Source organism: Camelus ferus, chromosome 32 (genome assembly GCF_009834535.1).
Source record: "Camelus ferus isolate YT-003-E chromosome 32, BCGSAC_Cfer_1.0, whole genome shotgun sequence".
Lineage (NCBI taxonomy): Eukaryota > Metazoa > Chordata > Mammalia > Artiodactyla > Camelidae > Camelus > Camelus ferus.
In genome coordinates this window covers 16,395,901-16,415,601 of record NC_045727.1, presented here as the reverse complement: position 1 = coordinate 16,415,601, position 19,701 = coordinate 16,395,901, and the positions used below count along the sequence as shown (strand labels likewise).

General features: G+C 45.4%; 1 protein-coding gene across 1 annotated transcript in view; it reads left to right on the top strand.

The window, feature by feature from the left end:
• The window catches only part of SEZ6L (seizure related 6 homolog like), a 159,303-nt gene that overhangs the window by 23,390 nt on the left and 116,212 nt on the right, over positions 1–19,701 (top strand).

Genomic DNA, 19,701 nt, shown 5'->3' with positions numbered 1-19,701 from the left:
AAAGAGAATGCCTTTATCCAATAAGGGATGAATTTGGACAGAAGGGTGAAAGGGCAATCTGTGCAGTTCCTCTTTGCTCACATGGAGTCCCTGGGGAACTCTGGAGTGGTCCTGCCTCCCTATGTGGATTCTCCAAAGGGCTTAGGTGGCATCGGATTTCCTTGAAGTTTTGACCAAACTTACAGCTGGATTTGGGCAAATAGGAAGAAGCTACTGGTCTACCCAGGGTTTCATTAGCTCATGGAATTACCCATCTCCTCAGTCTTTGAGGCTACAAACATATATTGAATAAATGACCCACTCAGCAATCAATTGTAGTATTAGAGAAGCAGAGGGGTTGAGGAGTGAATCACAAGGTTTGAAATCAGACAGAACTTAGTTCAAATCTGGGCTACCATGGGGGAAATTACTTAATCACTCTGAGCCTCGGTTTTCTCATCTGTAAAATGGAGGTGGTGATGATGATGATGATAAAACTAGTCTTTGTCTTAAGTGCTCTGCAGGGCTGAGGCCAAGATCTAGTGGGGTGATGGATATCTAAGTGCACTGGGAAGCCCTTAAAGCTATGTAGATATTGGTTATCTCTGGAATTAGGCTGAGACTGTAACTTAGACTCATGGGTTCCTCTGGAAGCTCAGTGATGGGGGAAAAAAACAAAATAAAAACAGGAAGGGATCACCAGGTAAGGAGAACTCATCAATGAAGATGTGGCTGAATTTGCATGATAAGTGTGTCTGATTTGCATAATAAGCAAATCAGGAATTGATGTATAGAAAGCCCTCACTAAGCTCCTTTAATTCAGTGGTTCTCAACTACCCAAGAAACTGGGAAGGCTTTAAAATGCATGGATACCAAGACCCCACTCCAGATCAGTGGGGCCAGAATGTTTACTAGTGATTCTGGGACTTTTTTTTTTTAACTTCACAGATAATTTCGTAGACTATTTATGGAGTGCTTTACTACAATGCCAGGGACGTGCAAAGGACTATGCATTCAGCATCTTAGTTAATCTTCTCAAGAGTCTTGTGAGACGAGTACAATCACCTCCACTTTACAAATAAAGAAAACAAAGGCATAGAGATGCTAAGTGACTTGCCCAAGGCCACATAGACAGCAATAGAGCCGAGCCTCAGTTCTAGCTCCAAAATCCTACTCTCAACTCTCCCAACAGACTGCTTCTCCAGGTCCATTGAAAATATGATTTAAGGTACAGTCATTCTATTTATTCACACATTCCCGGAATCTTATCATAGGGTAAAGCAAGACTCACCTCTGCAGGTTGTGTACGTTATTAATAATATTGGGTCAACTGCTGTGCCAGAGAAATCAAAATATACTTGAGGCGTAACCAAGGCAGAAGTCTGTTTCTCTGTCAGTGAGGATCGTTCAGAGCTAAGAAGACAGATCTGGAATCTCCAGGGACCCCAGGCTCCTTCTAAGTCATTGCTCTGACATTCTTAACATGTACCTTCTTTCATATCATCAGAGACAGCTGTTTCAGCGCCTGTCCTTATAACCACCCTCCAGCCAGTGGGAAAGGGTAAAGAGAGAGGGAGTGGTGGGCACTTCTTTCTGGGGCATTCAGCGGGAGTCATACCCAGCATTTCCCATTGGCCAGAACACAGCCACATGGCCACATCCAACTGTAAGACAGGCTGCGAACTGTAGTATAGCCTAGATGGCCATGTCTCCAGGTGAAATGTGGAGATTTTATAATTAAACAAAAGAGGAGGAAAAAAAGATCTGTTTGGGGAAATCAGCAGCCCCAGCTTCCCAAGCCCTAGGGGAGTTATTCTCACAAACCTAGAAAGACAATGGGGTGATCAGTCATTGGACATTTCATAGCGAGTCTAGGCTGTTAAAGACAAGCCAGTTAGAAACTATCAACTCTGGACCAGCCCTTGAAATAAGAGTTGTCTGACCATTGGGAGATGAGAAAATGGATTCCTGGGGAATGGGAAAAGCTGGCCCAAGGCACTTGCAAATTAGCAATGGAGAAAACCAACCCACTGCCAATCAGCAACCAACCTTTGGCACCAATCACTGTGTTAGAGCCTGTGATTTAAGAAAAAAAAAAAAAAAAAAGTAGCTGGAGAACCACATCCAGGTCTCACGTTGCCCGGGGCCTGATGCTGAGTGGGGAATATGCATAGCTCCCACCTTCCACCTAGTGTTCACTCTCTGAGTGCATCTCTAGTGGACTCTCTCCAGAATAGACAGCCTGGGAGGGAGGGGATGTCTGGGAACTGATATAACTTGTGTCTGTTCATCCGAGAGGAAACCCACAGTTTGATGACATCAGGAGCTACTTTGTACAAAACGACAACTTAAGAGAGAGGCAAAAGCAATCTCTTTAATTACCTTGGTTTGATTCGTCTACCTGATGCTTTTGGGGAAAGGTTAATTTAATCGATTCTCTTATGGGCAGTCCCATTACCTCTGGATGTTTCCAAAACATATTTATGCGGCAAAACTATCTCTTGGCCTTCATTCAAGTTGGACCCTTGGCCCAGCTTACCTTTCCCACCATCTGCCCATCAACATCCCACTCAGAATCTGAGCCCAATTCAAGTATTTCTAAGCCTTCTCCCCAACAGGTCCAGCGCCCTCCTTCTTGAGGCCCCACGGTTCCTTAAACCTCTTTACCTCTCCTGTGGGTTTCACTCCACGGGAGACTTGACTTTCCTCCTTGCTGACCTGAGTCCCTGGCGTACGGTAGGGACTCAATAAAAGTTAACGTAATAGACTGAAATGTCTTTGGAGGTAGTCGTGGGGCCTGATGGTAAACACGGGCTATGGCGATGACTGCTCGTATTTAAAGACCATGCTGCCACTGTTTGTAGCAACTACCTCAATTCCTCTGAGTCTCAGTTTTCTCATCTTTAAAATGGGGGTAACAATCTCTGCCTTGCATGATTGTTGGCAGGGGGTAAATAACCTAACGCATCCAAAGCATTTTCAGAGCCCTGGCCCAGGGTAGGAACCCAGCACATTGGAACTGCTGTTATTGTTGTTGCTATTTTATTTTTTTCTGAAAAGAAGACAGAAGCAGGGGATCCATTATCCATCTTCCCTCGTACCTGCGTCTATATCCTCATGTATCCCTGTATACAAATGGCTAAATTTCTGATTCACGTAAAAGCCGAATCTATCGCTTGATGTTCCCAGTAAGCATATAAAAAGGTCCTTCCTCCGACCTCCTCAGCCACAGCGTGGTACAGATGAACAGGCACAGAGGTCCTCATGGGTTTCCATAAATTCGCGATGGCACGTTCTCTAACAGACAGTGAAGGAGGCAGGGGCTGCCTCAGGAATGTTCCGTACCTTTGAGATTGATGGATGAGAAGGCCGCCCAGTCTCCTCCCCGAAACGCTCCCTCGAGGCCACTTTCAGACATGGAATCCTGAGCTAGAGGGACAGGGAGGTGGCAGGGGCTAACTCTGATATTCTTCACCCAGCGAACAATTCATCAGCTTTATGTCTTACTTTTTCTTCTGATGAGGTTAGCAGTGGAGAAGAGGGAGAGTTTAATGATGATGTGGGCGGAAGGGCAGAGCTGCCTGTCAATTACAGTCGCTCAAAAACAGAGCAGAGCTTTGGAAGAACGATCAGCTCCTCAATGATTTAGAACATTCTCCACTCACCGTATTACCGAGTTTGCATGTGAGAGATCATTAATCATCATTAGCTGATGTTTAATAGAAATAACTTTTAAATGAACACTGGGTTGCAGTAATTTTCCTTAATTGTGGTACTTTGTGCAGCACTACTTAATTTTCACATTTGTAGTAAAGTTTCTTTGTAGACCACATTTGTTTTTCTGTTCAAACCGCTGAGGACAGCGAATCCCTGCAGCTCCCCCTGGTGGAGCAGTTCCTAGTTGCCCCCAGTGAGAAGCAGCTTGGCTGTAAATGTGTGCCTGCACCTTGGGGCCTCTGCCCTTGTGGTTGATTTATGGGTAGTCAGGGTGTCAGGGTCCAGATCACCTCTCTAGGACCTAGAACACTGTGGGTACCCAAGCACGTCCCACAGACGTTTGTCAAGGAATGAATGAAGCTGGCAATCGCAGCTCTCTCTCTCTCTCATCTCCATATCACGTACCTTTGCCTGGAATACCCTTTCGCATCTCTCATCTTCACCTGGGTAGCCTGTCCTTATGTCTCCATGAAGCCTTATCAGTACCCGTCCAGAGTGGGTTTGGTGAGACCGTTTTGCCCCCTTAGTCCCACACGTTCCCCTTGTGGATAGCAGCCACGATGCATGTTGTAATTTCTTAGCTTAGCTCTCTCTCCCACTAGCCTCCCAGCCCCTAGCGGTGAGGGCTTTCTTACTCACCTCTTTGACAAGCACTAGACACATAGAAGGTGTTGGTACAAGCATCTTGAATGGATGAGTCAGATCACTTGTTTCTGTCCTCTGTCACTTCCCTTCCTTCCCTGGGATTCGTGTCCCTGTGTAAAATAAGGGTCTAGTAAGCACGGGGACACTTACTAAGCACATGCTACACACCAGGCAGCGCTTTTACCATGTAGACCTCTCAACGACTGTAGGAAATGGACACTTCATCACCTTCATGCCATGATGAGGACACTGAGGTCCACAGAGGTAGGGGGACTGGACCAGGGTCCCACAGCTAGCCAGGATTGGAACCCAGTTCTGCTTCACTAAAGACCTGAACCGTCACAGCATCCCGCATGCCCTGCCTCCAGGTGAGAGCCAGACTGGGCTATATGGACGAGTCCTGTAGATCCCAGGAGCTGAAAAGGAACAGAAGTACAGAGAGAGAGCATAAGATGATGTTTTAACTTCTCTTTCTAAGTTTTGGCAAGACGAGCATTGTCATTCTGAGGCGAGAGGATTTTGCTGCCAGGCTTTGAATGGAGAATTTAAAAATTTTCCAAAGTGCCTCCCCAAAGATTGCAAACTTTAAGACACCTTCATTCTGGAACCCACTCTGCAGTCCCAGGGTCTGCACAAGTCCCTCGTGGCCCTGGGAAAGCACTGTCCATCCCTGTATCTCGCTGCTTTCCCATCTGCAGCATGAAGATTTGCTGAGATGCTCAAAAATACACGTTGGATAAGTGTATCCACTATGTGCAGGAACTGGAGTCACAGCAGGGCGTGATACAGACATGGTCCCTCTTGGGGTCTTTAATCTACTTGGGGAGTCAGACATAACACAGATGATCATACGCATAATCATTACTACCACTGTGACAAGAACACAATGCTTGGGGGGCAAAAACAGTCCAGAGGATTCTGCAATAATAGTTCCACCGCAAACACAGCATTTGCTACGTGCTGGTCACTCACTGTTCTAAGCATTTGACATGTGCTAACTCAGTTAACAGTGACATTTAGTTATGAAGTGTCTGCTATTAGTATCAGTCCCCATTGTACAGATGAGGAAACTGAGGCTCTGAGAGGTTAAGGAGTTTTCCCAAGGTCACCCAGCTGCTAAGTGGCATAACCTAAATCCAGGCAGCCTGGCCCCAGCGCCTAGGTTCTTAACCATCTGGGTCTGTTGCTTGGAGAGCATCTAAAGCAGGTGTCTAGTCCACTCTGGGAGCTGGGAAAGGCTCCCTTGAGGAAGTATGTTTCTGCTGAGAGTACCACACACCTATATTAGCAAAGGATGTTTGTTTGTGAGCCAAGAGGAGAAAGTGGGAACATAACCTGGAAAGCCTCTCAGTAAATATAAACCATTACCCTTCCCCTGCCCTCCACCCCAACGCACACACATCTTTCCACTGGTTCTCATCTGAGATCTATCAGGCCAATTTCTGTTAGAGGAAAGACAAAGCAATAATAAAAGAAAAAAAAAGATCACACTGAGAAGAAGTGATGGGGTGAGATTGAAGTATAGCTCGTTCCCGACTTCCTGAATCCCTCTCCTTCCTTCTCCCTGCCTCCGACCATACAGATTTTCTTTTAACTCCTTTCCTTTTTCTAATATTAAATGGAAGAAAAGACTTTTCCGTGAACTAATCTAAAGCCTAAGCCGGTTCTCCCTGTTCCCTTCTCTCCCCCAGAGAGGAGGAGGGAGGGTTCCCATTCAGAGCTCATTCTCCTGAGTGGGATAAAGGACAGAACATTAGGGGCTTTTTTCTTTCCCTTAAGAGAACATAGTGCTCCTTTTAGAATTCGTGGGGACATTTTGGAATACAAACAACAACAGCGGAAGGCACCCGTGTGGTGATAATTTAATGTAATTCCGATGCCGGTGACACGCTGTGATGGTCTAGTCAGCGTCCCCTGGGGGCGGTTTCCTTTGTGTCTTGCCTGGGAGAGTGGGCGCCCGTACGCTTACACACCAGCCCAGCACCCTGGTGCACGTTTCCTCCTTCCCCATCCCCTTTCTCACAATGGTTTTCTGATTCCAATCCAGAGGACTCCTGGGGAGGCAAAGGAAGTTGGAAATTTTTCCAAGAAGAGAGAGTCTACAAGCCAAAACTAACCCACTTGAAGTTTTAGATTTGGCCTGAAACTATCTTACAACATTTTAAATTAATTATTCCAATATTTAAAATGGAAGACATTTGTATGAAAATCCCAAAGAAAAATCAGAAGAGCTGACACACAGGATCTGCATTCCCATATTGTGACGAGCAGGGCATGCCCCTTACTTTGGCACAGGTTGTTACCCAATATGCCATGATCCCAGCTGTCCACTTTACTCATTTGTGTGTATTTTTGGTCAGTTTTCATGGACACCTGACCTTATGAATCCTGCCCCTGAGTTATGTTATGCCCCAAGCTCCAGCCTCCCCTATAGACTTCGCCTGGGTTTCTCCACTTCTTGCAGAAGAGAAGTGCAGAAGCCACCTGGATCTGTACTGTTGCAATGGAAATTTCCACCCCATGAAAGGAAAGAAAACTTCAAGATTTTTTTTTTTCTCATTCAAGAAGTTTTGCTATAGTCAACTTTCAGTCCTGCCAAGGCATTTAATTGGTAGAGTCTGTTGGAATGAGATTGGGCCGTTAGTGGTGTTGGCCAAACTCTGCCATTTCACTGAAGAGCAGTGCCATCTGGAAAAAAGACTATGGACAAGAATGTAACCCACCCCACCCACCCCCACCCCCGCCCTAGATCCTGGGCCCGGAAGATGAAGTCTAAGAAAGGAAGACCCACCCTGCCTCCCCAACCATCCTGCTATTTCATTCTTTATGCCCTAGAACTGCAACCACAGTGCTAGAAAGCTTTAGGCTCAAAAAAATACAAGTGATTTGGTCCAAGGGGGTTTCCATCAGGATCCAGTGGAAACTGGAGGTCAGTGGTCAGCCCATGGGGCTTCTGAACTTCCCACCTCCTTCAGGTATTCATCAAACATTTATCAAAAGCTATTCTGTGACAGGCAGACAATGGTGGGCAAAAGGATACAGAATCCATGCCCTCACAAAGAAAGTCAGACGTCACTGACAGGAGAAGGGATGGGCTGTGCATTCATATATCAGAGATTCCAGCCTGGGCTTGGTGGCTGGGAACCAGTAAAGTGATAAAATCCAAAGGACTGATGGAAACTAGTGGGGTGAAATGGAGCAGGTAGACAGTGCTTCAGAGAAAGAGGATGGCAGATTCAAGATTCCCGGGTGGAGGGAACATGAGATGCATAAGGAATTAGAAGCAGGTCATTGGGCAGAGAGGAGACAGGGAAATGGGGAGATTTCAGTCCATGCAGGGCCTTTCAGATCATGATCTGGGCTCTGGACTTAATCCTAAGAAAAATGAAAAGGTTTCATAGCCCCGTGGAGTCAGCCAGAAAACCCATTTTTATCACCTTCTATGCTGCAATTCATGATATGTTCTTATTGAAATAATGGATTCCGTAGTTTAAAACAGTTGGAAAAACCATCACTCCAGCCATTGTGTTTAGAGATGAGGAAACTGAGGCTCAGAATGGGATGCAACCAGTAGGGGGTTCTGAAGCAGATGGTGCCCCTGGAGAGAGAGAGGTGGCCGGCGGGGTGCAGCGCCTGCAGCGGAGATGAGAGCAAAGGCAGAATACAGTGCCTGGAGAGCACAATTGCAAATGGCGGCCAAGACTCAGGGTAGGACTAAGACAAGAAGCTGGACCCCAGCCCTGGGGTCGGCACTCTGGTCCTTGGGACAGGGACTGGCAAGACTGAGCAGAATTGACAAGGCATGGTCTGAGCTGGGGACAGAGGCAGAAAGCCTGTTATCAGAACCAAAGCCCCATATCAGTCATTTGAGCACTGGGCTGGGTCTTAAATCCCAGATCTAGAGTGGGCTGAGGGGCCTTAAGCCCCTCCCACCAGTGGTCAGAATCCCTTGCAATGAGTTATTGTGTGGCTGGCTGAGATGAGGCTTGGTTTGTCCACACAACCTTCTCCTTGACCCCCAGTTTGTTTTTAAAGAAAAATAGCTGTTTCATTGTGGGGAAATCGTCTTTCATTTATCATTGGCTGATTGCAGTTACAGATGAGAACAGTAGAAACCTAATATGAGGAAGCAAGGAATGGACTCAGTTCCTGGCTGGATGCAGGCAGGGCTGTATGGCCCTGGACCGGTCTCCTTACCATACTGGGCACCAGCTTTCTCGTCTGCGGAGTGGAAACAATGGTGCTTTCCACTTTATTTTGAACTTTATGGGAATGGTCATAATACCAGTGCTTTGTATTTGTTCAGAGGATCATAGCCAACTGAAGGTGATGGATGCTATCACCCCAAAACACATGCGTCCTGCATCACTGGGCGTATCGTTTAGTTGATTCACAGGCCACACACCCCATCCAAAGCCTATCCCTGCATCGCAAGTTAAGAGTTCCTACTTACTTTTTCTTTGTTTTCTTCCTTGAGAGTAGAGCCTGGTCTTTGGTTTCTTTCCCTAGAACCCAGCACACAGCTGGGCGCAGTCTAAGTTCCTAAATTAGAGAGGAATTGAATAACTCAGGCCGTAGCATGGATTGGACCCATGCGGCAGATCCAGTGTTGTGCAAGGCACCAAGGCCGTTCGGGGGTACAGAATGCCGTTCTCTGCCACACTTTGCTTGGGATTCAGTTGTACTCACAGCAATATTGCGAGGACCAGGAAAGAACCTACAAGAGAAACTGGTGGTTCTGGGGGGTGGGGGTTGTCAGTGACCTCCTAAAGCATCAAAGGGCAGGGGAGGTTGTAAAGTGCGTTGGTTAAGAAAGAGGCTTTGGCGTAAACTTTGTTTGAAACCTAGCGCTGTGTCCTTGGGCAGGTCGCTTCACCTCTCTGAGGCCAGTTTCTTCATCTGAAAAATGGAAGCAATGATTGAGCCCGCCTCATGGAGCCACTCTGAGGATTAAATGTGCGGAGGCACATGAAGTTCTTAGTACAAGGCTTGGCACACAGGAAAGAGGCGGAAAATGTTAGCCCTTCTTACCTAATTCACATCTAGACCCATTTGCCCACATACACTGCAGGACCTGGGATCCAAGGTGACAGAGTCTGCGATGGAGAAGAAGAGAAGGGATGAAAGCTTTAAAGTCCTGAAGGAGCAGGAGCTACACAAAGCAGGAGCATCACGTGGAGGGTGGTGCACGGGAATTTGCCGGCTGGAGCTCGGGTGGAATTTCAGGGAAGGAGCAGCTTGCCCAGGGGAAAGGCGCGAACAGACAGTGACACCTTGTTTTTAACAAGCCTCAACAAAAGAAATGTGGAGCCAGTTGGCCCAGATTTGGAGGGGAGGGAAAGAGAGTGGGCAGCCTGCAGTTAGAAGGGGGAGATAAAAGTAGAGCACAGAGTCACGGTGTGGGGGATTGGAGGGGGCGGGATGGAAATCGAGCTTTTAACATCGATGAGCAAAATTGCATGCCGAGAGGTCATGACTCTGGATCCTAGTCCCATTTCTCTCTCAATATTTGGCCGTGTGCCCTTTGGCTGCTCATTTGGAAGAGGAAAGGTTTCAAGTAGGTCACCTACAAGGTTATTTTGCTAAATTTTCCCGAATCTAACCATCCAGACAGGACGAGTTCTAACCATCTAGGCAGATGGACACAGAGTTGGGGTATATTGCAGACAGTGGCGGAGGGCCCAGGGCTGTGCGGGGAAAGGATGTGAGCTGGAATCTTGGCTGTCACTTGCTGGCTGTGTGGCTTCACTAGCTGAGCCTCAGTTTCCTCCACTGTAAGATACTTCATCAACTCTAAGATGGCGCCGACTATAAGATACCTAATTTTTTTTGAATTACTGAAGTATAGTTGATTTACAACTTTGTGTTAGTTTCTGGTGAATAGCATGGTGATTCAGTTATACATTATATATATTCTTTTTCATTATAGGTTATTACAAACTATTGAATATAGTGCCCTGTGCTGTACAGTAGGACCTTGTTGTTTATCTATTCTGTATACAGTAGTTGGTATCTGCTAATCCCAAACTCCTAATTTATCCCTCCCCCTCCTTTTCCCCTTTGGGAACCGTAAGTTTATTTTCTATGTGTATGAGTCTGTTTCTGTTTTGTAAATAAGTTCATTTGTGTCATGTTTTCAGATTCTACATATAAGAGATATATTTGTCTTTGTCTGTCTGACTTACTTCATTTAGTATGATTGTCTCTAGATCCATTCATGTTGCTGCAAATAGCATTATTTCATTCTGTTTTATGGCTGAGTAGTATTCCATTGTATGTATGTATGTGTGTGTGTATACACACACACACACATATATATACATACACACACACATATATATACACTGCAACTTCGTTATCCAATCATAAAATACCTAATATTTTATGGGCCACTAAGGAAGAAAAAAATGCTGCTAAGGGACTGTGATACACTGTGCATCCAGATTTCGGAGATGTGTCTCAGAGACATTAAAATGTAAATCAATGTAGATTCGAGAACCAGTGAAATACAGTCACGCCTACTTCATGGGGTTGCGCGGGTGACAAGTGAGCTGATGTATACCTGGCATATAAGGGCTCAATGTGAATTACTAGATCTGAGTTAGGCAGGCCCTACATAAGTGTATATTGAATTAAAGAAATGGTTTTTCTAAAGGGGGAGAGCAAAATGGTTCCAGAAAAATGTTTCTTAGAACCAAACTTTCATCAATTCTTACATGGGTGGTATTTGGTTAGAAGGGAGAATTGAATCATATATGTGTAAATGTCTGTTGTAATTTTTTAACTTAAAATGCTTATTTTAAGTTACAATGATCATTGTATGGTTTGCTTTTGGCCTAAAGTACAGTTTTGCATTTTCGTGGTAAGGCCCTGATTTTCTCTTCCTTTGCTTGGAAAACTTTCTTTTAAACTTGTTATTATTTTTGTTTACTTATTATTGAATGACAGATTCTTTAAATTCTATACTGTTTTATAATTTTCAAAAGTTTCATACATATAATTTCATATACTCGCATGACTTTTTCCCCCCTGCTCCTATATTGCCCCTCTCCCCTTCCCTCTCTCCACTGGTAACCACTAATTTGTTCTCTGTATCTTTGAGTCTGCTTCTTTTTGTTTTATTCACTAGTTTGTTGTATTTTTTATATTCTACATATAAGTGATATAATATAGTATTTGTCTTTTTTTGACTTACTTCACTTAGCATAATGCCCTCCAAGTCCATCCATGTTGCTGCAAATGGCAAATTTTCATTTTTAATGGCTGAGTAGTATTCCATTGCGTATACATACCACATCTTTTTCTATCTGTTCATTGTTGATGGACACATGGGTTGCTGCCATACCTTGACAATTGTAAATAATGATGCTGTGAACATTAGGGTACATGTATCTTCTTGAGTTGTTTTTGTTGTTGTTGTTGTTCTTTTTGGATATATACCCAGGAGTGGATTACTGGGTCATACGGTAGTTCTGTTTTTATTGGAGAACTCCCGCCATCTTGGATTGGAAAACCAAAATGGCAGAGGCAACTCCTCTTGTTCTCAGAAGAAAATTGGCCCCTAATGGAGACACAGGAAGAGATGAAAGAAAGGAAAAGAGGAAGAGACTTGACCCCAAAGGAAATTGGAGCATAAAACTGAGAGGTAGGGAGAAACCCCATGAAGAAGTTCGCGAATGAATAACAGGATTTCCTTAGGCCTTCATTTCACAGCCTGAGGGTTATGCCTCAGTGGCCTGTATTGGGCTTGAGATCAAGTTTTCAATGCCAGTGTCTTGTCAGGGGTCATTTCAAATGTATTTGCCTCTAGAAAGAAGGGCCATTATATATAAATAATGGAATACTACTCAGCTATAAAAAAAGAAAGAAACAATGCTATTTGCAGCAACATGAATGGACCTAGAGACTATCATACTAAGTGAAGTAAGTCAGACAGAGAAAGACAAATATCATATGACATCACTTATATATGGAATCTAAAAAAATGATACAAATGAACTTATTTAGAAAACGTTATTATCTCATTTACTCCATTCAGCAACCTTATGAGCTAGTATGACAACCTGAACTCACCCAGGGTCACACTGTTGGTAAGGGCTGGGACCCAAACACTACCAGCACATTTTAAAACTCAGCCCACTTCTCACAACACTCCTTAAAACCTAACCCAAAGTCATCCTCGGGACGTCAGAACACACAGGATCCAACCTGTGCTTACATTTCCATCTGCATTGCAAACATCCTCCCTTTACTCTCTTTACTTTGGCCTCACTGGCCTTTGGTGCCTCCTCCCACCACAGGGCCTTTGCACCTGCTGTTCTCTCTTCCTGAGCATCCTCTTCATATGCTTCTCCCTGCCTTTTGGCCTCATTTACTTCTACTTCTCCTTTAGATCTCAGTGTATCACTCCCACAGAGAGCTCTCTCTCTTCCTCTAGGGTAGTCATCCATTTGGGATTCCACATTAATGATGTGATTATTTAATTGTGTCATTAGTTAAGTCTCCACCCAACCAATTCCCATCTGGGTGGCCTTGAGCCTGTCTTCCCCCCTCTCTGGGCCTCATTCTCTTAGTCTGTAAAATGGATGACAGATATCCAGGGCTCGTCCATGATGGGCTTCTGGGGCTCTGAGTGGACCTGGCAAATGTAGTCCTCACACCTCTATGGGAAATCTCTTCCCCAAGGAAATTCCACTTAGACCTGCCATAGAATAGCTTCTGAGGTCCCCTTGCCACCTGCTGTGATGGAAGGTGAGAAGCCTGGCTTTCTCTCATAAGAGGCGAATTGAATCCGGAATGCAGGAGGCATTCCGAGGCTGGTGCAGATGAGAAATGAACACGGACGTTGGTTCCTTCTACAGACAGTTCCTGGTGACCCTTCTCTGTCCTGTCAGACTCCTGGGGGCAGGGGAGCAGAGGTAAATTAGACATGTTCCCTGTCTTTTATGAACACACAGTTGAATAGGGGGATGGATAACCATGAAGCAGAGGGAAAGAAAACCGAGGTTTCCCCTTTATCGAGGGTGTGTTACGTTTCCGGCAGTGCTGAGCGCTTTATAAATACCATTTCACTGTCCCTTTTCAAGCACAACCAAAGCCCTCCAAAGTACTGGTAACATCCCCACTTCACAGATGCAGCCTCTGGGGCTTAAAGAGGTGAAGTACGTGTCCAGGTCCCATGAAGAGCAGTGAGTTTTGCTCTATTTCTTTGCCAAAGACGATCCCCCGGCTGCAGCCAGAATTCTCACGTCTTGAGGGAGGCTGGGTGCTGTAATATTGGAAAGTCCCAGGTTCAAGTCTTGGTTCTGACACCAACGAGCATGTGGCTTCTCTAAGCCCCAGTTCCCTCAACTGGCTGAGAAGGGAGCCCATCACCTTCCTCACAGGGTGGTTTTAATGTTTCAGTGGGACGAATCGTGGGAAAGTTCCTCATTCTTCTTCATAGAAGGTGCTGAAAAAAGTGCAAGTTTTCCTCGCTCCTGGCCAGCATCAGTAGGAAAGCAGGTCAGATGCGAATAGCACAACGGTGGAAATGGAGACAAGACTGGTTGAGTCCTGCGTGCCTTTTCCTTACAAAATCTGTTCTGTAGGTGGACAGCTTGAAAGAATTAAGAAATTAGAACTTGCCATTGAGCACGTGACTTGCTTTGTTTTCTGTGTGAACTCTTGTCTCTTGATGTCAAGAACCTTTCTCTTGTGAATCCATCTTCTGAGCCCAGGGCACCCACGTAAGCCAGGAAACTCGCCACTTTCTGAAGGCATTTTTCTGAATCTCGTGCTATGAGAAAAACCAATAAAAATAATGAGGGGCTCATTAAAGCTTCTGGCTATAGGAATAGGGCAGATTTAGCCTTGACAATGAAGAGGGACATGCAGTGCCCAGTGACAGCAATTATATTAATGAGAACAGTGTCTGTCCACCAGGGCACGGGGTAGGTGACGAGGATAGCGATACCAGGGAGCTTTGATGGGAGAACTGAGCCTCACAGGAAGTGGGGAGTGCATGTATGCTACTGTCTAATAGCTCTAGTGAGAACCCTAGGTCCACGCCTGCTCGCTGTGCGCCTCTGGGCAGGTGGCCGCACCTTTCTGGGCTGCAGTTGCCATAACTGCAAAATGGAAAGCATCATCCATTCATTCGTTCATTCAACAAATATTTACTGAGCATCTGCTATGTACGAGGCACTGTCCTAGGTACTGGGGCTATTGGTGAATGAGACTGGCAAACCCCTGCCAGTGGGGCTGACACTTGCATAGACTCATAAGTCAGAGACGGTAATAATAGTGGACCATCCCTGACCCTGCCCTCCTCAGTCCCCTACATCCCTTGGAGGCAGACAGAGCAGCTGTTGTGTCTTCACTGTACAGATGAGGACACTGAGGTCTGGGAGCACACCCGGCATTAGGCTGTGGGCCTCCCGCCTCTTTCCACTCTACCAGCTGTCTTGGGTGAACCCAAGATCTGTTGCCAGCTGAGCTTGAAGGACAGGCACTGTGCAGGCATCTTCCTCAATCTGGAACGCATCCCTGTGAGGCCACCCTGTATAGCGTGTGCAGAATCTGTCATGGTCATCGCTGTGTGGTCCCACGGTCCTCTACCTCTCTCTACCCCAGTGGATTGTGAGCTCTTCCAGGGAAGGGGCCATTGTGTCCCCAGGGCTTAGCATGGAGTCTGGCACCTAGTAAGTGCTCAAGGAGTGCATGTGGAATAAAAGAAGGGATGGAGGAGGAAGGAAGAGAGGGAAGGGGGATTTGGGGCTTTTATTACACAGTAAATATTAGACTGATGGATCGATGGATAAATAGAAGGAAAGATGGCCGGCTGGATGGATAGATGGAAGGAAGGCAGAGTAGAAGGATGGATGGAAAGATGGATGGATGGATGGAAAGATGGATAGATGGTTAGATGGATGGATGGATGAAATAAGAGAAAGAGGAAAGAAAAGAGAAAGATGAAAGGAAGGAATGGAGAGAGGGATGAATAGCCAAGCTTCCTTTGGAAGAGCCCATAAATGTTGAACAAATAAAATAAAAAATGAAATACTTCTCAAATCCCTTCTCTCACTCCCACAGCTTACCCCCTGCCCTTGCCCGTCTGATTCTCCCCACAGCCTTCAAGGCCCAATTAAGTCTTACCTCTGCTGTCTGCTCCAGCCCGCAGAGACCGCTCTTTCTTCTAACATGGTGTGTTCCCATTGTCTAATTGCCAATTAGCATCTTGGTTACACACTCTCACTTCCCTGACTGAAGCTAACCATAGAGCTTGTTAGCACTGGGCAGCGGTTAAATCACAGGGCTGTAGGAGGAAGACTGGCTGGGAGAATTTTGGCTCTGCTACTTCCTAACAGAGTGGCAGAAAGTTACTCCAGCTCCTGGAGGCTCCTCTGTCCCGTGTGTGAAATAGACGCTGTCAGTCCATGCCCCATAGAAGTGTCAAGAAGACTGCCCGTGAGAAAGCGTGCGGCGAGCTTCCCACGGGACTCAGTGCAGAGCGTGCGATCACGCAGGTCAGTTGCTACCAGCAGTGCTGTCATGTGATCTGTGAACGTCTCTCCTACCCAACAACACTGTGAGGTTTAAAGAGACACCTGCCATCTCTCCTCCGCAGGACACGCACACACCCAGCATAGGACGAGGTATCCAGAAGGCTTATTGGTTGATACCTTCTTGGACCCAAGTCCAGGCAGGTTTCATTTCTAAAGATCTGTGTTAGGTGATACTCGATTTGCCCACAATTTCATCCAGGCCGACTTTTCAGAAGTAAGTTTATTGCAGGAAATCAGAAAAGAATGAAGCACCAGTCTGAGTGCGTGTTCTCAGCAAGCTCACGGGACCTCTGGTGCGCTTGGGCCATAGTAGGTGAGGACAGGTTCCGGGAGCCTGGGCTCAGTACCCCTCCCATTCGAACCACTTGGAGGTGGGATTGGGACCTGGTTAGACATGAAGATTCCTAGGATCCATCCCAGACTCACTGAATCAGAAACTCTTAAGCTGGGGCCTGGAAGTCTGCATCTGAACCAGTTCCCCTGCTGAGTCTGGCTCATGCTTAGTTAAGGAACCACCGTCATGCACAGCCTCATAGAACCCTAGGCTTCAGAGCCTGGGGGCCTTTGAGAGGTTCTAGTCCAACTTTGTCACCTTAAAGACAGGGGACAGGGAAGTCCAGAGAGGGATAAGCACCCTATGCAAGGTCGCGCGGCAAGACAGGGACAGGGCTAGGACACAAGCCCAGGGCCCCCGTCTCACTGCCCTGCTGGCTTTACTCCGTTCCACCACTTGCCTCCTCCTCTGGAAGCGTCCTTGCTGGCTCATGGGGAGGAAGGAAATGAGCACTTATCGAGCCTTTACTGTATACCAGGCCCTTGACGCAGGACCTTCCAGCAGTCCTCAGGGCTCAGTAGTGTCATGCCTGTCATTCTAGAGAAGGGAACTGTGAATTAGAGAGAGAAATCATGATATTTTCTGAGAAACAAAACCTGCTGGTATATAAGACAAATTCCAACATTACAGGGGGAAGCTGGGGGAATGATTATAAAATGGCTTAATAAGAAAAAAGTATTTTTTCATTCATGTAAACAGAATATACTGTATATTGGAACCCAGTAGGAATCCCTAATAACACTGCCCATGACAAGTGGTTGCTGTTAGATTTTTATTTGTAGCTGTGGTTCTCCACTGAGGGCAATTTGGCACCCCCAGGAAACATCTGGCAATGTCTAGAGACTTTTTTTTTTTGTTGTCACAGCTGAGGAGGGACCACTGGAATCTAGTAAGTAGAGGCCAGGGATGCTGGTAAACATCCTGTGCTGCACAGGACAGCCTCCCTCAACAAAGAATGATCTGGTCCAAAATGTCCATTGTGCTGAGGCTGAAAAGCTCTTACCCTGGTTGGGATGTCGTTTGTGGCCATCTCCACCACTAGGAGGCAGTATAACTGCTGGTCCTGGCAGTTCACCCCAGACGTGATAGTCATTCAACTCTTCCCAGGAACGTTCCCTCTTCTGTCCACAAACTGGGTATATTAGGGTGGTGTCAGTGAGGCGGGCGGAAAAAGAGAGAAAATAGGTTATGCGTGAACAACGACTCCTGTCAGAGATCATGCAACTGCTAACAACTTAGACTTCAGCTCCAGGTCAGTCTAAAGCCAAAGTTAATGACATTTCAAGTACTCTTGCCTTACAGATCAAAGTCCCGCGAACCAAATTTTGCAACACAAGCCACTCAAGTCCTTTGCATCAAATACAATCTATTTTTAATTACATTGTAGAGTGAGTTGAGTTTCTCAACTTTCGTTTCAAGCGTCATTGGTGACAGAGTACCTGCTCCTTGGCCTCCCCTTCAGTGGCGGAAGGGAGTGTTCTTTAGGGATTAAAAACGCAGATTTGGTGGTCAGCCTGAGTTTGAATTCTGGCCCTGCTGATTTGTAGCTTATGTGACCTTGAAAAAAATCCCTTTGTTTCTCTGGGACTCAGTTTTCTCACCTGTAACATGGGGATAATAATAATAATCTGCATGAAAAGATTATTGTGAGTTTTAATTCAGATGATGCTTGTAAAGTGCTTAGCATAGTGTTTCGTACGTGGAAAACACTCAGTAAATGTTGGCAGTAATTATTACTATTATTGTCATCATGATTATCATTATAATTAAGTCCCCAGGATAGGGAGAAGGTAGGAAATTGAGAGTCTGGGGAATACTCAGCATTTGTAAAGCAAAGCTGATATCATCTGGTTTTGGTAATTCATAGCTCACTAAATCTTACCTATCATTTCTGCTCTTAAGGAAAGTATATTCAATATTCGAATTAATTACTATTAAAGTGGCCTTGTTATTAAGCACCAAGGGATCAGTGACAGATCCAGTGGGTTATCATCACTGAGTAAAATGTCTTAAGGAAAAAAATCAAGCTGAATTAATCCAATTGGAAAAATCCCTCATAACACTAGCTGTTGCTGACAATTAATTTAAGGAGGTTATTGATCATGAGAGAGCTTTAGAGGCAGAAACTAAGGTGGGAGGGGAAACGAGAGAGAACTGGACTTAGCCTGGCTCTTGGACATTTCTAAATCAGCGATTCTGTAACCAAGGAGGAGTTACGGAGATTTGAGGACACTTGTTACCCCAACGAGAGGTCACTCTATGAAGCAGAAGGAGAACTGGACAGGGAGTCAGAAGAGTGGGCCCCGGCCCAGCTCTGTTCTCTATAACTAGGGGTGGTGGCAGACAAAGAGGAATAGGAGAGATCAGAGAGGCAGGCAGGGACAGATCATCTAGTGCCTTTGAAGCCATGGTGAAGAGTTTGGGGTTTTTTTCCTATATACAGTGGGAAGTATCTGTTTGGGTTGAGAGCAGGAGGTGATTTAATATTATTTAAAACTCAGTCTGAACTAAAAATAGTGTTAACTTATGACCCAGCAATCCCACTCCTGGGCATATGTCCGGATAAAACTCCAATCTGAAAAGATACATGCACCTTGCTGTTCATAGCAGCATTATTTACAATAGCCAAAACATGGAAGCAACCTAAATGTCCATCAGTAGATGATTGGATAAAGGAAATGTGGTGTATATATATACACCACACACACACATATATATGCAATGGAATATTACTCAGCCATAAAGAATAATAATATATGTATATACATATATACATAACTGAATCACTATGCTGTACACCAGAAACTAACACAAAATTGTAAGTCAACTATACTTCAATAAAAATAAAGGAATATTCTGGCCACTGACTGGAGGGTAGACTGAAGAAGAGTAAAATGGGAGACCAGTAGGAAGCTATTGCTGTCATCTGCATAGGAGTTTAGAGAGGTTTGATATAGGATTAGGGTGGTGGCAGGGGTGATGAAGAGAGCACACAGATGGAAGGTATGTTTTGAAGAACAAGTTGGCAAGAGGTGCAGATGGATTGGATGTGGAGAGGGAGGGAGAAAGGAGGCAATCAAGGATGCCTCCCCTAGATTAGAGTTTAAGTAGCTAGATGGATATAAGTACCTGTGTCAGTCAGCTATTGCTATGATAATGCCGCATAACAAATCACCCCCAATTCAGGAAGTTAGAACTGCCATGGCACGAGTCTGCAGTCATCTGCAAACCAGCTGCACTAAAGTGAAGACATCTATCTTAGATATGCCATTATCTGTACTACAGAAGTTCTACAATGAATGTATTTTACTTTGGGATCTGAAAATAAGTTACTGAAAAAAATAAGCTACTTTAAACAAAGGAGAGAAATCAATGATGTGACGAGTTTGGGGTGGTATGATTCTAAAGCCCCTTGAAAAGATTTGTCCCAACCATCCCACAACTCAGGGCATTGAGAGAGAGGAGGAGGCTCCAATTTAT